This window comes from Tyto alba, unplaced genomic scaffold (assembly GCF_018691265.1).
Source record: "Tyto alba isolate M040663 unplaced genomic scaffold, T.alba_DEE_v4.0 Super-Scaffold_8, whole genome shotgun sequence".
NCBI classification, from domain to species: domain Eukaryota; kingdom Metazoa; phylum Chordata; class Aves; order Strigiformes; family Tytonidae; genus Tyto; species Tyto alba.
The window spans coordinates 4,792,101-4,810,203 of NW_024881329.1; the positions used below are offsets into that span (position 1 = coordinate 4,792,101).

Here is an 18,103-nt window from a genome sequence, read left to right on the forward strand (position 1 = left end):
CGGGGGAGGGGGCGGCTGTTGTCGCTGCCAGCCTCGCAGCCCTTCCCGGGGGCATCTGCAAAGACGGGGTGGGGGGGGGAAGGCGGGAGCGGTTTTGCACCACGGCCCTTCCCGCCTCGGCGTGGGGGGAGCGGCTCTTCTCTTGCCCGCTCATCACCTGTGTGTCCCCCCCCCCTCCACACGCACCCACTCCGCGGCAGCGGCGCGGAGCGGGGGGGGGGGGGGGGGGGGCGCGGCGGCCGCTCTGTCTGGCGAGAGCGCCGAGCGGAGGGTCCGCGCCTGCGGCGGCGGGGAAGGCAGGGCACCGTGGCGGTCTGCGAGTACGTGTCTGCCGGGGGCTGCGGGGGCGGTGCGCTCGCCGGCGGGAGAGCTCAGTGTGTGTCAATGGCGGTGGGGTACGTGGGGGCGGCGGGTCCCCCTCAGCTCCCCCCGCGGCTGGGGAACTTCCCTCAGGAGGCTGAGGGGCGCTTCGTCGCGCCGACACCCCCCGCACTGGCGGGGGGGAGGAGGGGGGGGGGGGGAGTGGGTGTTTGAGGAGAGGCGCGGGGCAAATTGTAACGGTTTTTAACGGCCGTAACGGTTTGCGGGCGGGAGGCGGGCAGGGCGGTCGGTAGCGGGGAGGGGAGCGGGCGGCTGCCGGCGGCGGGAGCGGGGGCGCCGGTGCAGCGCTCGGCGGGGGAGCGGCGCGGCGCGTGAGGGCGCGCTGCCCCTCGCCGCGCCGCAGCGGGCGGCTTCTGCCTTTGTTGCTCCCTCCGCACCTGAGGGCGAGGCGGGGAGGTGACGGCGCAGGTGGAGGGGCGGGCGCGGGGGGCAGCGGCGGAGCCCCGGAGCCAGCCGGGGGAGGTAAGGCTGTGCCGCGCCGCGCTGCGGCGGCCGCTCCTGGGGCTGCGGGGGGCGGCTGCACGCCGGGGGGGGCGGGCAGGGCAGGGCAGGGCAGGTCCCGGGCTTGGCTTCTCTTGCAGCCGCTTCCCGTCTCGTCCTGCCGCGCAGAGAGAGATGCAGCGCCAGCAGCCCGGTGCCCCGGGGAAGGACGATGCTCGGAGGTGGGCGAGCCGCATCAGCCCGGCCGATGCGCGGAGGGGCAGGGGAGGGGGGGGGGGACGACACCCGCGGGCTCCACGCAGCTGCCCGCGAACCCGCGAGGGGTGCGGGGGGCAGCCCGCCTCCCCGGGCGCCCGCTCCCCTCCCGGCCCTCCGGAGCCGGCCGCCGGGCCCGGGGCGTGGTGGCGGCGTGCACAAGGCTGGCGGCTCGCAACGGGAATTTCCCCTGTTCCTCCCGCGCCTGCCCCCCCCCCCCCAAAAAAAAAAAAAAAAAACAAAAAAAAAAACCAACACAAAAAACACGCCAAGGTACGCGGAGCAGACGCTGGTGTATGCGCATAGCGGATCTCGCTTGAGAAGGACTGGGGGGGATTTGGAGGAGGCTGCTTTCCGACCGGCATAGTCGGTAGTTAACTACAGGCTGCAGTTAAAATTTTTAGCAGCAACAGCTTTGCGATGCTTTCCGGGAATTTTGCTGCCTTTGAGCTGATGTGACGGGCAGCCCGTGGTACGCTGCCGCTTTCTACTAGATGGCAGTGCTGAGAGCAGGATAGTTGGCGTTGTAGGTAATAAAGTGTTGGGAAGCTGGAGATTTAGGTGCAGGTGGGTTTTGGTGGAGTTATGGGTGGAACAGAAGACGCTTCACGTGTGCCCTGTGAGCTTGTTTGCAGTGAAGAGGATTTTTTCAAACTTTACATACAGTTTTCTTGTTATGCGACTACTTTTTAGTGAGACTGATTTTTACCTTATATTTGGAAAGCAGAAACAAATTTAGTAGGTGGAGCACTTTGTATTACAGTGTTATTTACAAAGTTTCTGAGGTTTTGATCCAGCTCCACCGGCTGCCACCTGATTGGCAAATATTTACAGCAGAGGATCAGATTCTGTGTTTATGTTAGACCAGTAAATTACGGATTCAAAAGACATGTGGCTGCATTACCTTCTTGTTATTTGTCAAGTGTTGTATGTACTGAGGAAGCAATTTTTTGGCTTGACCGCAGTGTTTTCTTAGGCAGTTTGAGATAACTGTATGATTTATACAACAAAGAAGTTGATGGATTAAGTTTGAATCTTGGATAGACCAAATGCTCATGTTGTTTTCAGCAGAAGTTGTGTGGTACATGACAGAGTGCTGAATTCTACTGTGTGGAATATCTGAAGTAAAAAATACTCTGCCTGCCCTACACTTGTTTTCCAATTTGTTCCTCTGGAGTACCAGAATGTAGTGCTTTTGCCAATGTTTTCACTGATATATTTGAATTAGGGTGGTAAATCTGAAGCCAGGGATTTTTCAGGGGCTCAGTACATGTCCATTGAGAGAGAGAAAATTTAGCCTGTTGACTTGAACATGAATAAAATGGATACCAGAACTTTTACTTTACATTTGCATATAATGAGTCCCAACGTTTTCAGTAGGTATGTGCAGGAGGGTAAGAGCATCATGTTTACTTGTTTTATTCATTTTGTTTTAATGGAATAGGTATTATTCTTTGTAGTGTTTAGTTGTTGGTTTATTGGAGCTTTTTTTACTTCTCATTTAGCATTGTTGTTATGGTTTAAAGGCTAAGCTTTAAAATGTTTGTCACTCCACTGCAGAGAGTTGCCAGCTGGATGTCATGCATGTAGAACGAGAACGAGAGCCTTTAAACAGCAAGACCATCAATTTAGTAATAATTTAGTGTGATACATGGTAGAATACACAACAAGAATGCAAATCTGAATGATTATAGCATGCACCTTTCGATATTAATTTTGATAACATACAAAGCAGAAAAACTAATAAACACATTCAGCTTTTAAGTACCTAAACTGGTTTGAAATGTACAAGCTGTTTTCTGTTACGCAGTTTATGCTTAAAAAAGGGGGGTGGGGGGGTGGGCAGTAAAGTTATTTACGAACATTTATTTTGTTTTCTGGATCTCAAAATTCCATTACGTAGCAGGATGCTTTCCAGTATCTGCTTTCTCAGTATCTGGAAAGGCAGATGTTGCTGCAGCAGGAGCAATTACACTGATTTGTAGCACAGGACCGAAAAGAAAGGAAAGAAAAAAAAAAAAAAAAAAAATCTGTTCTGACTTTCTGCCTCTGCCTAAAAAGATCAGCCATTTAGCTCTGTTTTGGTATTTTCAACAGAAGAGATGAGATAGGAAGATAGGGAAGTTAAGTTTGTTCAACAAAGGGAGTGAAGTTAATGTACATATTATGCAATTTCTGTTTCCAGGATAAAATGAGTAAATTTCCCTAACAGACTACATTAAAGAATTCCACTTGCTTGACTTTACTTCACAATTGTCCACAATCAAACCCTTGCCAAAAGTCAGGGAGTTTTCCTTGGTTTTGTTGGTTGTTAGTTGCTTAACCAGATCACTCTGTCCTGTGGGGTATTGATTCAAAAGGCAGAAGAGACAGTGGGCACTAGAGCTCCATAGGCTTTTGTAGAAGAGGCTTTCTGAATTGTAGCTTTTTAAAAAGTGCATGACAGAATGCCATCTTCATTAAAATCACTGAGAATTTTGATATCACAGTTCTCTTTCTTCTTATCCTGTGTAGACCACAGCAAAGTGTGATTGATGGGATCCAGGATATCCCTGTGATAGGGCATGGGGTTTTGGTTTAAGCTGATGCGTTAAAGAGTTTTAGTTTTCAGAGATAAAGTGTTTCTACTTTAGAGGATATTCGAGACTCCCTGCAAATAAAACATGCAAGTGAAAGCTAAGAACTGAAGAGTTGATTTGTACTAAAGCAGCTTTATCAGAATAAGGCCAGAGGAGATGCAGGGTACATGTATGTGTATGTGTGCTACCACATAGTGAGCAAGCCATGATATTCAAGAAGGGCAAGGGTCTTGAATGCCTCTGGAGGGTGACAGGATTTTTTTATCTCACTGTGGAGCTCAGGCACAGTAATTATTTTTTGGCTCTTTTCAGACTCCTCCCTTAATGGTACGGAACCAACTTGATCTGTGATTTTGAGCAACATATTAAAGAGCTAGTACGGTGATAATTTGCATGTTAGAAGTCAGATTCAAGCTCCTGCATTGTGAGACTCCTGATTTGTGACCAGCTAAAATTACAGTAAGTGTTTCTGTATGTTCTTGGTTTGTGTCTTTTTTCCTCTTAGCCCTTCCTTGCTCAGTGATCTGCTGCATGTAACCTGATTCCTAACCTGTCTGGGGAAGGAACAGCCTTTCATATCTTGTTTCAATGGGGCTCAAACCCCTGTTTGCAGCTCTAAGAAACTGGTGTAATAGAAAGTAGCAGTCTGACCCTGGATTAAGATCAAGGGTAGCTGCCCCAAATATTTAGTATTTTTAAGAGGCAGACTTCTAGCATAAAAAAAAAAATGTTTATTGTTTTCTTTGTGATTCTTATCATGACTAGTTTCCTATCAAATGACTAGTTTCATTCTGTGTTTTACTACTGTTTTTATGGGTATGACAGCTAGGCAGTGCGATCTTCTGTATTTTTATAGCAGTGCTGACCTGTGGACACAGCTGTGTGTGTTAACAGGAACTCTAGTTTTTGACACTTACTCACTCTTCAGGTATAAGCAACTCCTTTTACAGGGAGATTGTGATCTCCCTTATCTATCACCAGATAAACACTCCTTCAGACTAGCCTTGCCAATCACTACACTAAAAAGACCATTTAGACATCTTTTCTAAAATAATTGAATATGTGATGCTGGGCTCAAGTAGCAATGAGTGCTAGTAAGAGTAACAACTGCACATTATATCTTTTATGTGCATTCATTTGTTTAGGATGATACCTATCTTCATAATCCTGTGTATGCAAACTTGATACTTGCAGGTGTGCCAGCGGTTCAGGTGGATATTGAAAGCTTCAGTGGAAGATACTAATAACTGCAGCGTGAAGAGCATGCTCTCTAGTTTTGCCCACTGTCACTCACACAGCTAACATGTCACTGTACAAACTGATGTGTCTGTGCATATGTAACTTCATCAAACTGCATAAGCTATGACACAACCAGTCTTAATTACACTGCTTTTTAAAACCATTCAAACGTTGTAATTCATATATCACTAGAATTGTTCTACCACTCATTTGTCCACAGATCGTGTTTCATTAAAAGTGCTGATGAGTACCCAGGACCCTGAAGACAGCAGTTTTGTGCAAGATAAGAATGCTCCTTAAAGAAGTTGATGGAGGACAGAGCACCAGAGTTCCTGCCAGACACTGACAGCATAAGATGGCACCATAGTCTAGTCTGAAATTGTAAGTCTTAAGGAGGACTAGATGTCCTTGACTTTGCAAGAAGTTATTGAACTGAAGAAACTTAATAGTGTGCTAGAGTCTGCTTTCAGGCCCTGTGTAGATGCATTTGTTTCTGTTCAGTTACACTAATATGACTATGGAGCGACTAGGTTTCCCCTGCATGCAAGTGTGAATTGAATCCCTCTACATAAAAGGAAGTGATTTTATTTACCTCGGTGAACCTGAGATCTGCACCCATCATTTCTGAACTACTTCGTTTCTAGAACTGCTAGGAAGTCTAGGAAATGGATGGTGTAAGCTTTACAGCATGACTGAAACTACTGGTTCCAAAGGAGTCTCTATTTTGAAAGCTGTGTGTTCTGAAGATGTTCGTGTGCAGAAGGCTGTTTGAAACCTGCGGTTCTCAAAGGTCGTGAAATCATTGATGTAATGAAATATGCAAAATATTTCATATGAATGATGTCCATACCCTTGCAAAGCCTTTTTTTATCATGGTGGCTTTTTGCAGTACAGGATCCTGTCGGTAGGGAACAGATTACAAGTCAAGAGGCTGGGACACTAACGCTGCATATTATGCCTAGAAATACATTACGCCATTGTAACTCCAATATTAAACACAAAAATAACACTATCCTTAGCATATATAAGATTGATAGCTGCTCCTGGGGGGAAAAAAAAAAGAATATTAGTGGTTATTTTAGTGGACAAGTCCGGTGGACTTACATTTTTCTGTTTCAGAAAGTGCAAGAGTCTTACCTTTGGCTTCCATTTCCATTCACCTTAATTTCCTTTCACCTCACACAGTTCTTGTAAGAAACACTAAATGCAGAAAGCAATCTTGTAAAGTATGTTTACTATTTGTAAGTAGGCAGTGGTCAAATTCTGTCTTTCATTCCTATGTGACCCCGAGAGATGCAGGAGAAGGATGTATTTAATTGGGAAAGAGAGGGCTAATTTGCATATGGAAGTTTGCTAACATTAGCATACAAATGTTATTTTCCACATGTGTACACATCTTACAGAAGCAGACTGTGAACATGGAAATGTATATGCCTGAATATTCAGAATGACTATTCTGGTAAGCAGCACTTTGTAGTCAGATTCTGAGGTCTAAATTACTATTGCAGAAGTTGGTGAAATCACATCTAAACTTAAAGGAGAATAAAACAACAAAAGGAGCCCAATAACAATGCAAGTTGAAGCGTAACAAAAGCACAAGCATCTTCAAAGTACATGTGCTTTGGTAAAGATACATATTTTCATCTGTAAATCCAATATGAGAAGTTAAGTGTCCTTCTAGATATCCACTTCTTTGTTCTCGATCTGTATAGTAAACAGAATATTTTCTATCTAGAACACTTTCTGTTTACAGTTGTAGTTGTTTATTCAGATAATGATGCATCTTGTATTATTAGTGCAGCAGAGAAGTGACCCTGACATTTGTTACTTCTTGAAATGCATGTTTACTGAAATCAGAATTATATCTAGAAATCACAGTCTCCCTAGATCGTAAGTTCCGTGTATCTGGAGATGCATACCCCTTACTCAAATGCAAGGAGTACGGGTAAAGATGACTTGTGTTATGTGTCATTAAAAATTAGATGTTGAAAGTTGGTGTAAGAATAGCAATAGTTTGTAAACTTAAGTCAGTAAAGTACGAAATTGTTTGAAATAAATGGCAAAGGAGCAGACATGGGACAGTGGGGGCTGTGGATGCATGCAAAGCAGCAGCAAGTTGCTTGAAGGAAACTGTCCTTTCAAAAAAAAAAACCTTAAGTAATTTGTAGGAATTTTGGTAAAGTATTTTTTTTGTAAGTATTTTAGATCGTCTTTGTAATATACAAGCTATAAGTTATACTTTTCATGTGAAGCTAAGTATTTGACAGTGGAGTATTTGCACTGAGGAACCACATCAGCCTATGAAATCATTGCAAATGAGAGTCAAAAGAAGTATTACAAATTCAGTGTTAGTCTGTGTTTTAAAACATATTCTAAAATTGTGATTGAACTTAAATTGAAAATTGTTTAGAAAATAATATTTTTATTGAGGACATATAATTTGGAATGTTTTGATTACCTTCAGTTATTTCATCTATGCTTCCTTCCAGATCATCTTTTTCCCATAACCTACCAATATTGTTTCTGACATTCTTAGAAGCAGAAACTTGTAACTTTCACATCCTTAAAGACTCAATCAAAGCTTAGAAGAGCATTTGTATTTACTAATATTACATTTGTGTGTACCTTCTTTCATTATTGAAAGTACAGCACCAGTACTTACTATACCGTTTAATGTATAGTTTAATTCTCATCTGATTTTACCTCTTAGGAGGGCGGCTTAGATGAATATAGATGATGAATTCATTTGGATGAACATACACCTCACTTTCAAAATGAGTTTGTATCTCATTTTTTCCATGATTCCACATGCCAGAAAGTAGAAATCCTGGTGGTTTCTACTCTGAGACGCAAACATTTCATTTTTCCCTGCAGATAGCTGCTACTTGCCTTCAGTGGGAGAATATACTCTGTTTGTAACACCAGTAATATCATGAGCCTCTAATGGTATCTTAGAGTTTGTTAGGAAACACAAATGCTGGCATTTTGTGAAGATGCAGAGAGCTTTTTCAGATACCATTGAATAACCAAAACTCCTGAAAAAAAGCTCAGAGCTTTGCATGGTGAGGGTATTTGTTCTGAACTGTATCTCTCAGGTGCTATAAATAATAACTATTTTCATAATAGATGACTTGCAGTCTATGAAAGCAGGTCATTCCAATTACTACTTTCTTTCTCTTCCTGCTGCTTCAATGGCAGGAGACTTAGCAACCAACAGCATTGCAGACTTTTATAGGTGGAGGTGAGTAGTTTAGGGATGCGAGGTAAGGGGAAGGCTCCATTGGAGTATAACAAGCATTGGATCCTTTTAGGAGGCAGGATTCAAAAAGCTGAGGTGGGCTAAAGAGACTCTAACTAGCCTTTTTTTTTTTTTTTTTGTCAAGCAGATACTTACCTAACTTCAGTCTTAAAGGGTTGTTTTTTGTACCCCCATTCCTGCCTCCCGCCAGCTTGCCAGGACCACAGCTTTATTTCACATATGTAGAATGACAGCTGTAAGTGACGGTAAGAGGACAGGGAGAGGAGGAGTTGAGAAATTCCTTCTTTGGTTGAGAAAAGTACATCCGAGCAGAACAGTCCACTGAACCTGCTCAGTGATCCCAGCTGGTCTTCACAAATGGGGTTGTCACAAGCAGTCCGTGGGTTGTAGGTTGACAGTTGTCATGTGCAGCTGTGGTGACAACACAGAATCACCAGAAGCTTTTCCACACAGCCCCTCTGGAGACCTCTTCTTACAGTTCTGCTACTGAGTAGCTACCTACTCAGAAGGCAGGCAGCTGGATCTCCCTGGATGCATTCCGTGCATTCCTCAATCAGTGATGAAATTTTACATCTCATAGTGGTGTCTTGCCCTTGACCAAAATTTGGGCTATTTAAAATACAGGCATGTACTGCTATAAAATAATAAAGAAGGCAGACTACTGCAGGCCTGCTAATGGCAGTAAGAATCTTTATGGGCATGAGGTTTAATTTTCCTTCTCTCTTGCAAGATTTAGGTCATACTGTTTAGGTCAGGACACTTAGAAGTAAGCTAGGCATCTTGATTCAGCCTCTGTAAGAGAGTACGTGTTTTGCCAGAGTTGGTATTTGAAGCATTCCCTTGGATATATGATACAACTTTTGGATTTACTGAATTACACTTGTCTGTTCCTTTTTTTGGTGTTTGTTTGGGTTTTGTTTGTTTGGTTTTTAATACAGGTAAATAAAATATGCTTAATATTTTTTTCTAGCATCATCCAGAGATTCTGGGAAAGGGAATCCATTTTACTCATCAGGCAGTACATTTTTTTCTGTTGGTTCTGCAGAGCTTTTTTTACTTTTAGGAACACAGACATGCTGCTCTCTTCCTGGACCTTGACTTGTTGAGTATGGCTAGATTTGTTTGTTTTCTTTTACAGAACATCTCCCATTTGGTACTCCAACAGCATCTGTTCCCTCATTTTCAGTCTCAGTGCATATTACCAGCCTGGGGCTTGGCTGTAGCTGTCTCCTTTAGGAGCAGAGCCTCCCTTGCCAGTACAGACCGAAGCGTTTGCTCATTAAGTTTGAGAATATCAAGCCAGAGAGGTGGAATAATTTAAGTAGTTGTCTTGTTTCAGTCCTCTTCTAAACATGGAAATCAGAGCCTGCAAACATTGGTAAAATGAAACATTGGCACAGACATGATCATTTCAGTGAAACTGTAGATGTGACTACTTTGTTGTGAAACTGCTGGGAGCTTCATGAATTACTGTAACAAACGCTGTGACTAAAAAGCATGTAATGGCTGTTTTATTCTGCTGGCGATTGCTTCTGCATTTCAGAGCCTATTTAGAATGGCCATCTAATTAAAATAGTTAATATTTTCTTTTAAATTAGTGTGACTTCTCACATACCTACATGATGCCTGACTTGCACTGACAGACATCAGGAGTTGAGTGCCCAAATGCCGTGTGTATTTTAGCCCATTATTTATTGTCTTAAGCCAGGTTTTCAGGCCCTTAAGTGCTCTATTCTTTGTGGTAAATTACTGCAAGAATGTGTAACATTCTCCATGCTATGTACATTTTATAACATTTCTAGTTTCTTAATTATGTGTTTTTTCCCTGAAGTAAGCACTGCCGTTTGTTCTTAACTTTTAACTCTTTGGAATTTTAAGCATCATGTGCAACAGTGTATGTCTGAATTTTTTAGAAAGAAACATTGTCTTTGTTCCTTTGAATTTCGTATGCACTCTTTGGCACCCTAAACCCTCAAACTCCTGGTTGGAAACACTGTAGATCTTGCTACTGCATATAGTTTTCACCTATTTGCAGCAGTTCTGCATGTTGCCAGTGGGGTTCAGGGCTCTGAAGTTTTGTAGTGATGCTAGATAATGAGAGAACCAGCAGTCAAGCAACAATATGTTTTATCTGCAGTGTATTCGGTACAGCTCAGGACATCAGTTTTCAGTCTGTTATCCTCAAGTGGATTAGATTACATCATATTAGCTTGTATTAGATTAAATTGAGAACTGTTGCTTTATGTTAGTCCTGGGCATCACTTCAGTGTTACATACAGGATTTTTTAACCCCAAAATTGTGCCAGTAGTAAGATACTGATTCAGGCATGGTGCTGCTTGCTGTGTTTGGACAGAGGAGACCATTACCTGTGTACCCGGGATTTAGAAAAAGATTTTCTTCTGCTTGGCAAGCTTGCTAACACTAAGTCCTGCTAACACTGTCTCTGGCTTTACTGTGTTCTGTCACAGCCTACTGGCATTTATCTGGTGGCCTGGGATTTGTAAAGCTGTGCCTGTGAGATTGCTGATTATACTGGGAAGAGAAGGCAGTCCAAAGCTAGCTGGAGTAGTGTCTGCTGTCATTTGGGAATTTGCTTTATTAAGGCATCCCACTTACTCCCTTGGTTGTTGATACTGAACAGAAGTAGAAATTGAGAGCAGATCTCTAAGCCGATTTACTGTCCTTGAAACTGGATGTTTATTCCAGTTCCTATCTGTGTCTACAAGCTTTTCTTCCTTAATATTTTCAGCTGATACCGATCTCTGCTGCTCTGTGCATGGCTCTCATCCTTTCCATCTGTGTCTCTCACCTCTCCAGCCCAAGTGTCATCTCCTCTAGTTATGTATTTCTCTCTTTCTCTTACAAAGAGCTGCCACAAAGGCTTCAAACCAAGGAAGTGCAAACTGCCCTCTTTGTCCACTACATCCTCTGAGCTTAGCAGCTTCTTTTTGATGTTGTCCAAGTATGAAAGAAGAGGCTTTTCCATGGAAGCTATAGAACTCCGTGCTTGTAAGGGACTTTCATGGACTGAAATGAGCTGATGGCCACCCCTACAGGGTGCATAAAAGAATCACTTGCTTCTGGTTTTTGTTCCTCTTTGCAACTGATTGCCATGGGCATCATGTTCTCTGATTCTGAGAACACAGTGGGTATTTGGAAATACCATCTTGAAACCAGTATTGGTCCTGGAAAATGCCACATTAATCCAGCCAGCCATTTCCTGAAATATTGAATTTAAGCATTGCATTTACGTGCTTGTGATTGCCAACTTTGGTTGCTGCATGAATTTAGGAACTGATGCTTCATAAGTTACCAGAGCTGGAGATGAGCAGAAATCTGAGATCCTGCTAACATATCAAGCTAGATAAAGCCTTGCTTGCTCGTCATAGTGATTTACGTGATATTGGTCCTTTGTCCTAGAGAAGCATTTTTTTTCTGTGGTTCAAGAACTGGTCTCAGGCCTTAGATCAGTGTAAATTTTAAAGCTCCTCTGCTGTGCTGATTTCTTATTGCATCATTTTGGAGCTGTTAATTGATGATAGTTCTGAATGCTTAACCCATTTTGTTTGAGGATTTCTAAACTTTCTTCTGGCAGACTATTTCTCAGTGACACTGGTTGATATGGGGAGTGTTTTGGGGGAAGCAAAGGGATTGGAAGTCAAAAGACGCAGTTTCTCTTTTGCGTCTTTTGTGTGCAGTGATGCAGTGAAAAGCAAGGGCTGGAAAGGGTGAGAGAATGATTGTTCCTATCCTCCTCTGCACCCACCAGGCATTCACATTTGAAGAGTATGATACAGAAGCAGAGCCCCATCTGCTGATGTCCCTCTTTGCATGAGATAGTTCCTTAAAGAAGGGGATTTACATAAATGGCTTTGCTGACCTGTGTTTCTGTGTATATGCCATATCGTATCTGTGGGTGTGTTATTAACTGCTGCACAGAAAAGGAAAAGCAGTGCTAGAGCTGGAGAAACTCAGCACCCCCTTTAGTTGTATGCAGGTCACTATTTCTAAACAAGGTTTAGCATCTTCACAAAACTTGGACCAGGATAACTGCAGAAGTTACCCCAAAATGAAACTTAATTTCTATTCATCTGGAACTTGATGGCAGAAATTCCCCAGATGGTGGAGGGAACAAGATCAGACTACATGGTAATGGTTGTGAAATTTCAAGGCCTGTCCACACAAGCATAGTTATTTTTTTTCTGTCTGAAGAGATTCTGATACTCGGGGTGGGGGGGCAAAAACTGCTATTCTGTTTTGACTTAAAGTGGTGTCTAGGGAGAGGAAAAAGGTATTGGTAGCAGCTTCTTTTGCTTTGAGCATTATGTCTGTATACTCCCTAGAGAACTCATTAATTTTTAAGGCTGTGGCAGCAGTAGGCTAAATGGATACAGTAGTGATACACTGGTGGTTTGAGGTGCTGCATTCGTCCTTTTGGGATAACCAGTTCTGCTCCCTTCAGTGATGTGTGGCACCCCAGGATCAATGGGGCAATTTAACCTGAGAAGGCGGCTGTTTAGCAGACAGGAAGATGCCATTTGGTACAATGGTGGAAACAAGAAAACTGTTCTCTTTCTAGAACATTGTCTGCTCTCTGATTGAATCCTTCTTAAGATCAACTTACCATGTGTCCATGTACCACAACACCATGCTAATAAACTTAGCTTATTTGTAGAAAGGAATTATCCAAGGAGGTCAGGCTCACCATCGTTTATTCTGGGGAGACAACAGAGTGTGAAAGGTGAGGTTCTGAGTTACAGTATGATTTCTAATCAGTAATTGCTAGTCAGGATGAGTGTCTTCATTGCTGACTTACAGGGTCTTAATGTTGTGAAGGGATAAGCTTTTCAAACCTGGGTACATTGAGGGTGGTCATATTTCATGTATATGCATATATGGCCCTTTTGTGGCTTGTAGTGTTCAAATACTTAATACAATTAAGTAAAATTAAGACAATAGTGTCTTAATGTGGGAAGTCTTATATTAGACAGGGTGGGGAGATCCCGAGTCCTGATCTAGGACCTGAGTTGTTATACCTAGCTTCCTCTCTTAAGAGAAGTTGTAACAGACTGCCACTGCCTTCTGAGCTACAGCCCTGGACTCTAGAAGAAACATACTGTTTTTCCCATGTGTAGGTGCTTTGAAGGGGGAGTCATCAATGCTGAGCTGGCAAAGCCCAAGGAGAGGACACTGTGGCATGGCCCTGGGGCCCTGATCCCATTTTGCTGTCACCTGGACATGCAGCTACAGTGTATGGGGCAGGATAAAAGGGGGATCCTCCCATGTCCCGCTGCCGGTTGGCTGGGGTTCACAACTGGGACAGACCTGGCTGCAGCCAAGGCCTGAGGCACTCTGAAGGCTGTTCCTGGGCACATGTCTGTGAAGGTAACAGAAATACTGAAGGATACAGTGAGATATCATGGGATGTTTAGGGGCACTAGTGCCTGGACCTCAGGACAATGAAGGATGGAAGCTGTCAGCAGATGTGCCTCCATTTGTTACTGAAACGGCTACTTTGACCTTATCATCCTTACTTTTAACCTTACCAGCCTTACTTTAGTACTGAGACTACTTAGTGCAGACTTGGATGGTCATGAAGTGCCTCTTCTGCTCCATCCACTCTGTAAACAGAGTCTAATGCTGCTTCCCCTCCCCGCTACTCCAATCTATTTCCAAGAATTAGAGGTCGAGTCATGCACTCTGCTCCAGTTGATGGGGTTGAAAACCGTAGGAGCTCCAAATTTGGTACAATATATTTTCTAATGAAACAATGCCAAGATACTGTGAAATACACCACATATAAACATCAAGGGGACAGAAATGCTCCATCTAATGCAAAGTGTATTCTGGGCATAAAGCTCTTACATATGCTGTATATTTCATCATGTTTGGAAGTTAATAGTGCTTATCTTCCTGGCCCTGGACTGTAGACATCATCAGCCCTGTGATGGAAGCAGAATCAAGCTCTCTAACCTAAGAACAACAGAGCAAGTACAGGTGGACTGTGATCCAGACCACAAAGACAGCTACGTGCTTTAACGCTTACTGATATAAATGAGTACTTAGACACTGGCAATCCCTCATTCTTTGGGGGCATGCTAACCACCCATACGTCCCACTGAGATTAGAGTTAAGGGCATTTACCACCTCCAAGATTCAGCCTTAAATGCCTGCCAAAATGTTCTCTGCTTTTGGAACTTGAAAAGGTTTCAAGCTTCTATTTATTTTTTTTTCTTTCTTTTTTTTCAAATTATAACCTGAAATCCAATCTACCCTGATACTAACACTTTCTCCCCACCTCCCTCCCAGAGTCTGTCTTCCTGCACTGGAACCCTGTATATCATCTTTCAGTAAGTTTCAGGATTGTTTTGCTAACGTATAATTAGGGATTTATAATGTAAATGCTGACACAACCTTAACTAGCCTATTGCAAATGTGACACTATTCATTAAAGACTCTCTAGGGTGCAGTATGCTCCTTGGTGGATTAGCTTCCTGGAAATTTAATGGCAGTTTGCAAATTGGCATCTACTTTGTTTTTAGTCTATCTCTTGCTACTATATAAAGCAATTTTGATTCTGATAAAGTGAGAGATTTTGTTTTACTTTCATGCTGTACTTTAGGCAGGAGGATGAGTCAGCTGGGGAGATCCTGGAAAAACAGTACAAAGACAGATTGCTTTGTGTCCAGTTAGTCTTCTAGAAATTAAGCAGGATATTCATGCCCAGCCCTCAGTAACCAGTTGAATTCCTCTCTCACCTGTTGGTGAAGCTCAGTTAAGTACAGAAAACACACCTGAGATTTATGTGTAATTCTAGCTTTATTTCTGACCTGCAATTCTAGGGAGGTTGAGATAAACGTTATAGGGAGCTGTGGGATTTACTTAGTTCTTGGTACATCTGAAGGCTAGATTATTTTGATTCATCTCAGAAAAACATTGAATTGTTTTTATTTGTGGGATGCTACAATATTCTGTACTACTCATAGGCTATTCATATAACATCACTATGCAATAACTTTATAAACAATTTCATGTACAGCCATAGCTATTCTGGAATAGCTAGTCTTAAAATACTCATCCTATACTGTGACAAAACTTGCATCTGTGGACAAGTTTCTAAAACTTTAATAGTTTTGGAGAGGTCTAATTATAAGAATCAAACTGGCCTATGTAGAATAAACTGTTTTGTGCAGAATTGCTTAGATAAAATGTCATCTTTTATAAAGCTCAGCATTTATTTAGCTATTATATACTACCTTTCAAAATGTGCTACCCTAAAATTTGCCATTTTGTTTTCAAGTTGTTGGTTGCAACATACTTTCCAGCCACTTCATTTAAATACTTAAATGAGAACTAATCTTTCTTGTAAAAACCTGTTTATCTTTTGTTCTTTTTTTTTTTTTTTCTGAGAGTGAGTCCTTTAAAACAACTCTTCCAGCAATTTTATAGATTCTAAATACCCCCTCCAATTTAGCATTAACCATTAAAATAGCTTAATTTTTTAAAAAAATTTAGAATATTGCTGAAGACAAAAGCTTATTTAGTGATGACATGTATTCTTCTGTGTATTCTACTGTGGATTGACTGACTTGGGGATGTATTTGACTTAAGCTGTTTGAACTCTGCAAATGCTGGGAACCATGAACATCTTGGCTACCTTTACTTATGCCATATGCTTTGCTAGTATGATGCTTGCTCATAAGCTGATCAGGCTGTTTTGATGAAGGCTCAATGCTGAGAGATCATGAATGCACACTAATATTTAATGACAAAACAGTCTTCAGAATGATATTGCATGTGAGAGCAGAAAAAAATATTCCAAAATGAAATACAGCTCTGAAACATCCTTATGAATGCACGAAGACTGTGCTCTGGGCTTGCTGGATCATCTTGAGTAACCCTGTCAACCCAGCTTGTGGCGAGAAACAAAGGAATTGCAAGCAGATTCTGGGCTCCTTCAGATATCCAGTTCTTGCAAAGGCTAAAACTAGGTGAGGCAGTTAGGATCTGCAGTGCAAACATAACTGTCAGTGGAATGGGGGTAGGAATGTGTCCAAAGTTAGGCTGGTATGGGAAGATTTATACTTTGCTTAAAAAAATCCTCACATGAATGAGTTTGATGCAAGTTCTTAATGTGAACCATCTAGCAAAAATGGCTCAAAGTATCTCTCCATAATGTTTCCACAAATGATTTGTCAAGCTCTCTGCACATACGTTGAATTCAGAATTACAGCGCTTGCATTTGTATGTTGCCTATGATGTTTCTGCTCTTTGTTACTTATGACCTGTACTCTGGCTCACCCAGAAGCATACTAACATTTCCTTACCTGAATCAGCTTAGAATTTCATGAGCAATGCTGCTCTACTTGGATTGAGATTCATGTGGGTAAGAAGGAGCATTACGTCATTTAAATCCAGCAGTTAGTTTAAGGGGTAAAGGAAGGGGGAAGGGATGGCTGTCCAGAGATGGGGATACGGAGCTGAGTAGAGTTGGTAGAAGGGCTAAAGGCTGTGTGGCAGGACAGTAACTCCTTTTTCGTATCAAATTTCTTTGATGAAGCTGCAATGTATATCATGTGGGGCAGTGCTGATGGCCAGAAGGTGTTTACCCCCTCTTTACTATCTTAGAAAGATGATCGTGAAAGACTTACATGGATTTTGATAGGGTTGTGAGACTGGAGTCAAAACTGTGCACTCAATGGATCTGGTATTCTTGATACTCATAAGAATCCTAGGCAGAAGAATGTAGTAATTTTGATGCTTGGTGTTGTACTTCATGAAATCCAGTGAGGGAATTATCCTTACTGCCCAAAGACTGAGATGTGAGGATGATATTGTGACCACTTATAGTGGCTGGCTCTGTAGCAGGGTTTTTGTCTGTTATGTGGGAGGCTTAGGTTTCATCAGAGCGGAGAATTTAATTTCCCTATTTCACTGAGGTTGGATTTTTACAGAAATGTAACTCTGTGTACCTTGCAGAATCTGCAGGAGAGCAGAACTGATTTGTGTTGAGACAGATCTCCCACACGGCTATGAAAACAAGTGCACAAATTCAGAGTAGCTGGGTGTAAATCTGAAGTAACTGTCATGGAGATTGATGTTCTCTCTAGGAGTTAATCTAGATTTACATCAGGGTAACTGTGACCAGAATCCCTCAGGATTCATCTTTGCTAGACTTTAGTAGCTCACTAAATTAATTGCTAATTAACTTGAGATGGTTGATTATTGTGGATACTTCCCACATATTTCTTCTGTCTTACCATCATAGAATTTAAAGACAGAGCTTCACTAAATCAGACCAGATCTTACCTATTCCGAATTCCTGATTGTCAAAAGCTTTTCCCTTCAGCTAGATACTAACACATTGGGCACAGTCAGGGGACATTATACCAAAGCACCGCAGTCCTCAGAAATCCACACTTGTGCATAGCTGGGTGAAAACCAGCAGAGACATGGCAGCCTGTATTGCCAAAGGCACGTAAAATAAGTAAGAGGCTAGAAGAGGTTCTGCAAGGCAGTCCCAGACTGCCCTTGAAGTCTGGCTTTACCAGTTTCCACAGTGGAGCAGGCCAGCATGGGACTTTTTGACATAAATACAGTAGTCAGTATTAAGTGAGTTCACCACTGAGCTATCTAAGAAACAGCGTGAGCTGCCTCCCCTCAAAGCACTTCTTCCCTTGTGTCAGAAAATGACTGAATTGGTACTTTGTTGATCCTATACAAAGCAGGTTGTAACATAAGTATCTCATGGTAAAATACTAATTTGCAGCATCCAGGGCCATTGTGAGGAGAAATGGCCAGTCACTCCTTCAAGGTCTGACAACACCGAGGCACCTGGAAATTCTGCCTTCTTCCCTTCCTCTTCAGATTTCATCATCAACATTACACTAAAAAGGCACACCTTTCTTCTATGTGTTTTGTATGATTTAAATGAAATTGGGATGCCAG

At 42.4% G+C, this 18,103-nt stretch overlaps 1 protein-coding gene across 6 annotated transcripts in view; it reads left to right on the forward strand.

Moving 5' to 3' along the window:
- Positions 1–116: 116 nt before the first annotated feature.
- The window catches only part of PTPN5 (protein tyrosine phosphatase non-receptor type 5), an 84,773-nt gene continuing 66,786 nt past the window's right edge, over positions 117–18,103 (forward strand). For 2 of the 6 annotated variants that reach the window (XM_042785344.1, XM_042785348.1), the window contains exons 1-4: positions 117–320; positions 963–1,043; positions 3,969–4,115; positions 5,116–5,276. The gene's annotated coding sequence lies outside the window, so the exon portion shown is untranslated. Of the gene's footprint in view, positions 321–683; positions 844–943; positions 1,044–3,968; positions 4,116–5,115; positions 5,277–6,335; positions 6,355–18,103 lie in introns of those variants that run through there. The other 4 variants (XM_042785347.1, XM_042785346.1, XM_042785345.1 and 1 more) reach the window with 4 other exon arrangements.